This window comes from Panulirus ornatus, chromosome 46, assembly GCF_036320965.1.
Source record: "Panulirus ornatus isolate Po-2019 chromosome 46, ASM3632096v1, whole genome shotgun sequence".
Taxonomy (NCBI): Eukaryota; Metazoa; Arthropoda; class Malacostraca; order Decapoda; family Palinuridae; genus Panulirus; species Panulirus ornatus.
In genome coordinates, this window is record NC_092269.1 from 32,572,375 (window position 1) to 32,579,734 (window position 7,360).

The window sequence follows — 7,360 nt, forward strand, 5'->3', positions numbered from 1 at the left end:
GCCGCCGCTGGCTAGTGCTCGAGCCATTCCGTTAAGTGCAAGATGGCTGAACCACAACAAATGGATGTGGAAAATAACTTTAACTGGAATTCCGACGACGATGACGTGGTTATCATCGAGCATAGGCACACACCAACAGAGTAAGTACCTGCTGTGTATTCCATTATAGTGTTTTTGAGATATTTACTCATATTGGGATATAAACGACCTTTCAAAAGAGGGGTTCCACACGATCTCGATCGATTCACTTCCTTAATCCTGTGCTTTCCAAAGTTGAGAGCATCAGTGTAATTTGGAGGATTTTTCTCATTTGAGGCATTAGATGGGTTACATATCTCTAGGTCACTGTTAATTTAATTCACACTGGAGGTTTATTGTTTCATCGGAGAACTAAGCGAGGAAGTTTCTAGAATATCGTGTTAGAATTATCCTATTTTTTATGTTATTGAACCTAGCTTCATATATCTTAAAGTGCATCGTTTAAAACAGAATATGACGCTGGATAATGAAAATGAAATAGCTAATTGTTGGAAAAGTTATAAATTGCTCTTTAGAACACAACCCTATGCTAAAATTCAAAACCACTAGGATTGCTTAGAAATATTTCATTTAATATTTCGAGGGTAAAAAAGAGTAATTTGCAGTTTTAGTTTGGAAATCCCCAGTAAGCAATGTCCCCAATAAACTGCTTCACCTGTAAGACTTAAGTACGAAATTTAAGTATAGTACTGCTAATACTAGTAGAGTCTACTGCCTACAATCCAACTTAATGTCTATTACTTATCTTTAAACATAGTTGTTCCAGATAGTGGTACCACTGTATATTTTAGTATTTTATTACCATTTTACAAGCTGATATTGCACAGTTAACAGAAATATTGGTACATGTGTTTTGAGGGTCAAGTGCAAAATATGAGCAAGTGAATACTTAGTCCGATGAATTACCCTAATGAGTCTAAAAAATTTAAGTGCAGTAACTGGAATCCACATACAAATCACAGGCACAGTATTGTTGGAAAATGATTAACGGGACAGAGGTTCTCTGGTGGAATATAAATGATACAAGTTTGCATTGGTACTTGTATGGCACAGCATGAATAGAGAATAGAATAACTTTTATTCTGTGATGTATGATAAGTAGGGAAAATGAGGGGTTTATTAATACAAAACTAGGCAATACTCTTGTTGAAATCAACATGATTTAAGGATACCTCATGGGTACCTCACTTAACATTGTAAATAGTCAAAATTAACCTAATTTTTGATGTTTGTTAAATATACTTTTGCCATGGTAGGTTTACATCCAGTCACAGGCCATTTCATGCTTTAGCACATGGTAAATGCTCAAAATGGCCAGTGATGACTGGTAAACTTGCTGAACAAATGTGCCACATGGGTGCAGATAGAAATGTCGTTGAATTGTACTACCAGGAACTCTGAAAATTAAGGTAAATTTTGGCTAGTAGGAGAGGATACAATAGGTTTTCTTGGATTCTGTTGATATCTTCAAGTATTTGATTTCGTTTTATAGTACAGTTTCCCTGATCTTTGTAAAAGTCTTTCTCTGAAATAATTTTAGTAATAAATTACTAAACTACCAGTACAAAATCATTTATATTTCAAAAGTAATAGAGTGGTACTGCAGAACTGGAAATTTACCACTTCTTATGCACAGAGAAGTGGTAATGTCATTTGAAAATTTTAAAAATTATGTGAAGTCAACACTTGACTGCAAAAGTGTATAAGCCGTAACAATTAATTTGCTTTGCATTTGACAGAAAGACAAAACTTTTTGTAATACTGTTTAACCATTTCTGAAAATATGATTTTACATTTTGTGAAGTAAGGTTGTTTTATCTGAGTTTAAGTTCTGTGACACATAATGACAAAGGTAAGCTGTATTGTCTGACTCTGCTGTCAACTAGATATTAAGCATGAATAACGGTAAATATATTTTTTCTTAGATTCATGTCACATATACAATTAGGATTAAAATGCTTTTAACTTATCATTTTAATTGTAATTTAATACGTCTTATTGTCGGAGTGAAAGGATCACTTTTGCATAAAAATCGGGCACTCTTTGTAGATTCGTTAATAACTCATTTTCTGATGAGATCTGGGCTAAGCTTTGAAGTCATTCTTAGCCTTGAAATTTTCTAGGAAATGTCTTTTCACTTTTTAAAGCAGAGAAACTGCTCTACAGATGCATTCATACCTGGAATTATTAAAGCTGCCATTTCATTTTGTTAAGATAAATCTAGATAAGGGATCACAACTTTTTCTTGAAACACTAATGTAACATTGTGGTCACCTTCACGGCTGATTGTGGGCAAGGGGGTTGGAGGGGATACAAGATGTACATCAGTTGATTGATCAAATATAAACCTTTCAGTTTGTTATTGTTACAAATTATATATGAGAACTAAATATTATAGAGGAAGTTCAAGAATATGAATGCTTATTTGCATGAAGGAAGAAGTGCTCGACTGCATTTAATGATACTGTAGTAGCTATCGTTGTGTCTGGCATTGGTAGATCATTAGGCTGATGTAGGTTGAGCTTCAAGAAGCAAACCCAGTCACTATGTATCCAAAGAACTTCTGTCTCCCAGGTTTAGACTGCAAAGTGCAAAATTTACTCAATTTTAACTACGTAGTTTTTTAACTAAACATAGAATTAGGTAGTAACAGTAGAGACTTGTAACACAAACCAAAAGTAACCAAGGTAATCACTTAGTCTTTTCTTATTGGTTAGGGCAAGGTCAGATCAAGTTTATTTGGTTCCTATATATATATTGTGGCATTTTCTCTGCATAACTGTGGTATATTGTTTGGAGAATTTCCTCATTCTTAAATAAAAGTACTGTACATCTTGGATGGCTTTTTTCCTCCACCTCTCTAATTAATTGGAGTGGAATGAAAAGCCTTCAATCTCCTTAATTCACTTCAATCATCCTTTTCTGTATGCTGTAATGTTGCTGCTCTTCACTTTTGTTCTACAGGTATTATTTTGGCTTTTGTTCCTATGGGCTGTCTGCATGTGTCAGCAAAGCATATGTATTTGGTTGATGCTTCCTACAGTTTTTGTGTAGAGACTGGCCATGCAGGGATTGATTATTATGATATTGCCTTCTCTCAAACATGTAAGCTATGAATTTTCTTCCTTCTTTTGTCTTTCCCTCATCCTATAACCATTGTACCTTTAATAGTCGGGCATAAAAAACCAGTGGAGCCCTGGTTATTTTGATTTCTCTTTTACAATTTTCTTTAACCCAAGATGGCTTTTGCTTTGGGCATATTTCGTCCATGCCTTAATGGTCACTATGAAAAAACTTTTCTTCCTTGCACCCTCCTTCATATATGTACTGTGCCAACAAAATGTCTTTATGAGGTCTAGAAACTGATAGATAAAATAGCACTGAAAAATTTACTAATCACATACTTTTTATAGAAGAGGCAACTATTAGCAAATCAGAGGATTGTTTTAATCACTGACGGTTCTAAAATCAACACATTTATGTCCTAAAGTTTAATCGTTTATCAATATTAGGCGAGATATAAGTGCTCAAAATTGGTGTGGTTAAATTTCATGGCTGCTTGTGATGGTACACCTGATGCATTTGATCTACCATGTGTAAATGGTAATATAAAGTAAACATAAACAGTAATTAGATACAGATTTATACATTACCTCTAAAAGTGCATAAAGTGTAGTAAGCACTGTAAACTGAAAAATTAGGAAATAACAGTATTGTAAATTTACTAACATAATTCTGCTGCTCATGAACCAAAAATGCATGGCTATACTAAAGCAATTGTGGATATATTGCTAAAAACATAACAGCAGGTGAAAACTCAGGAGTTGGTCTTCTTGGTACATACCTATAATTTACCCCATGTTTGCCTTTTAAGGTATGGGAATCATTTTCCAGCTGGATTTGATATTCATTATGCAGTATGCATACAATGCATGGAAGTTTAAATCTCAGATTTTTTGTACCTTAAAACCATGTTATGGAAGACTAAAATAACACCAGTATCAGATACCAGGACATCCCATGATTACAATTGGATAAATATTCACAGTAGGCAGATACTAAAAACGGATTACCCTTTGGAGAACTTCAGTGACGCAGTGGACAAATGTTTACAAAGCAATGAAGTATGGACATTGGTTTATGTGCCAAATCAACAAATATCTAGACAGATTAAAGGAGTAGAGCTTGAACTTGGTTCCTGGTTAAGCTGTTCAGTACATTTCTAAAACGAAAGAAGTCATGCAATTGTGAAGTAAAGGTAAAGCCCTGATTTTCACTTGTTTTTTTTTTTTTAAATAAAGGGGGCACAGCCAGCCTGACGAAATTGTATTGATTTTTCATAATACAAAACCACTCCGTGTTTGTCTGATATAATAACGCCTGAGGAGCTCGGATTAATAGTTTTTTTTTCTTTTTTTCATTCTAGTCTGAAATGGCCGTAGGTGGAGCATGACCGTGCCTTGTCGACCTTTCTACATAAGTGAAGCACTGCATGACTGGTCATTATGACATAGTTACTGCATTAGTTTCTATATGAATTTCATGAGGTCCAAGTTACAAAGTTAATTATTGTAAGGGATTTTTGGGTACTTTTTTAGCGTTTCATAAATCGCTATCACTCGAATAGCAGTATCCCTGGCCGCTGTTGGCAGCTTTCCCTGACGAGAGACTTGGCGGCGTAGTGCTACTTTAGGCTGTCTCCAGTCACTCCACTCGCAGAGTTCTACTGTACCTGTTGTCCATAGTCAAACGTAGGTGCCATAATAACTGATGAAGGCCCGTTGTATCTTAAACAGTTGCCACTGAAGTATCAGAATTCTTTTCAAAGCAAAAGTGAGTGTAGCATTACTAAGCCCATATATGTGATGTACCCTGAAGAACGCGTTGCAGTTCGTATGTGCCTGTGTAGGCAGCGACTCCAAGTTTTGTGCGCCAGTAGTACCCTTGGTGTGTGTGACGTCGAGAGTTACGTATTTCAGCGCTAGTGACACGGCACCTAGGATCAAGTGTACGGCAATGGAGCATGATTTTGGCTGCCTGTACAAGGTACGGAGACTGCTTCATTGTTTATGTGTAAAGTGATTTACATTACATAACAGATCTAGGGAACTCGCTCAGGTTTGAAAAAACGAAAATGTGTTTTAGTTATCTGCCTATTTTGCGTTAATTCTTGCTTAATTAAGTACCATTCCTTTCGCAGACGAAAGAGAAGACGGGAAAAAAATGCATCCGAAGAAAATGGGCTGATGGGGTATCTCTGCTGCCTGCCACTATGAAAAGGTTGTTAGATTTGACTTTACATGCAATATGCAGCAACTAACTGCAACTCTTACATAAATTTTGTTTGTACTGTTGTTTTGATTAACATCCTTTATATATATATATATATATATATATATATATATATATATATATATATATATATATATATATATATATATATATATATAGTGGAGCAACTATTAAAATTTTAGGCTACATCAGGGAATAATAAACACTTATCAATACGTTCACTGGTAATCTTGCCTGTTATTATTTCTGTCAGCAAGGACTAGGCGCCTGATGAACTCTTGGAATGTAATCTTGAATAGAGATAGTATGGTTTTGTGAGGATTGTGCTGATTACTTTTCTCTTTCATTACTTTTCTCTTTCGGCTTGTGGTCGTGTGCCTTGTCGTCTCATTAGGTTACGCAGCACCAGACAGCTCGTCAGGTATATTATGTAAGCTGCTTTTTCTTTCTCTTTACGAAGCAGGACTGTCAGTACCCGAGGAAAAGTTGACTTTATTTGTTTCTACTAAATGAATCGTTGTTGTGGGTACACATATACGCAGCTGTTGCCTAAAAAATTAAATGTTTTTTCACGACTTTACTCGTAGACTTGAACGCGAAAATATTTATTAGACTGGCTGTGCCGGGATTAGTTCATGAACTTATCGTATAGTACTGTGGACAATAACTTACAAGCTGCTCATTATTTATTGTTGAAAGGATGTGAGGGAGGCTGATATGCTGAACATTGGCGTAACGTTTACTGTGTAGTGGAATGCTGGTGTCAGGAATGCAAACTTGTGTATTATATATTTGTATTATCAAGATCTTGATGAAAGTAGGTAGGATAAGGTTAACAAGTCTTCCTAATCATAAGTGCACAAAATCTACAGAATTCGTATCGGCACACTGAGCATAGCTGTATAGGTTTACCTCTAAGGCCTGATATACGCTTCGTGTACACTTGTGGCAGTGTTGGCCCTCTTTCTCTAATTGACACCATTTTTAATTTACATGTAACCGAATGTCTGGAGGGGCGCTGTTGAAGAGTTTGCAGTTACAGAGTTTCAGAGATCAGTTCATGTGGTTAGAATGTATTTGTACATTCAGTGGCTATCGACTGCATGCTTAAAGCATGCTTGTCCATCTGTCAGAAACTCGTCTGCAATATTAAATTGCTGACGATGATGAACTCGGTGACAACATTCGTGTGAAACGATGCAGTTTTCTTGATAGATAATAAGGAGCAAATACATTTTCTGTGAGGATGTTTTGATTCCTTTTGTATAATTATTTCAATAACTTCTATCTATCATGCCTTTTCTTATGAGGAGATAGAAAAAAAAATGCTTTCCTTTAGGTAGGAAGGTTGGCAATACAAGTTGCTTATTAATGTATATTTATATATACTCATTGATATATAGTATGCATATTTATATATATTTGTATATATACTTATGTATCTTATTTGCATTGTATACATAATATATACGGTCGGTGTTAGCGGAGTCTGGAGACTACTTTCGATGAGACTCTTTTTGAGACTTTCCCTTTTCCCTTCTTCTAGGCTCAACAGTTAACTGGATTTCTACAACGCGTATATTCTTCCTAAGAGAAAAACAAAGTAATGTGTGGGATGTTTTCCTCTTCAGGTCCGGGTTAGTGGTGGATGGGCGGGCCTTGAGGAGGGAGGTTGACGGAGATCTCTGACAGCCAGAGAAGTCGCCTTATCTACTGTACATGTTCGCTTATCACCTAATAGAATGTTTACTGGGTAAGCGGTGTTTCTGTGCCCCTTACTTTATAGTGGATTCTTGTATCTGTGGTAAACTGATTGTACATTTTGGAACACCATGTTTGCTGCAATAGTAATGTGTTTGTGTGTGCCTGTGTTTAAGGTAGATACAAAAAATCTATTTGTAATAGATTTTTTTTTAACCAGTAAATAATTAACAGACGCGCACTTATGAGCTGGATAAATGGTAGAAAATTAAAGAGAACTGCTTCCTTTATATGACTGGATGCTTGCTTCGCTGTTTACAGGCACGTA

The 7,360-nt window shown here is 35.7% G+C and overlaps 1 long non-coding RNA gene across 1 annotated transcript; it reads left to right on the top strand.

Moving 5' to 3' along the window:
- Positions 1-11: 11 nt before the first annotated feature.
- Positions 12-7,088, top strand: LOC139763191 (uncharacterized). Its single transcript, XR_011716059.1, has 4 exons — positions 12-140; positions 4,918-5,085; positions 5,240-5,319; positions 6,963-7,088. It is a non-coding gene; the product is annotated as an uncharacterized lncRNA (long non-coding RNA).
- Positions 7,089-7,360: the final 272 nt, after the last annotated feature.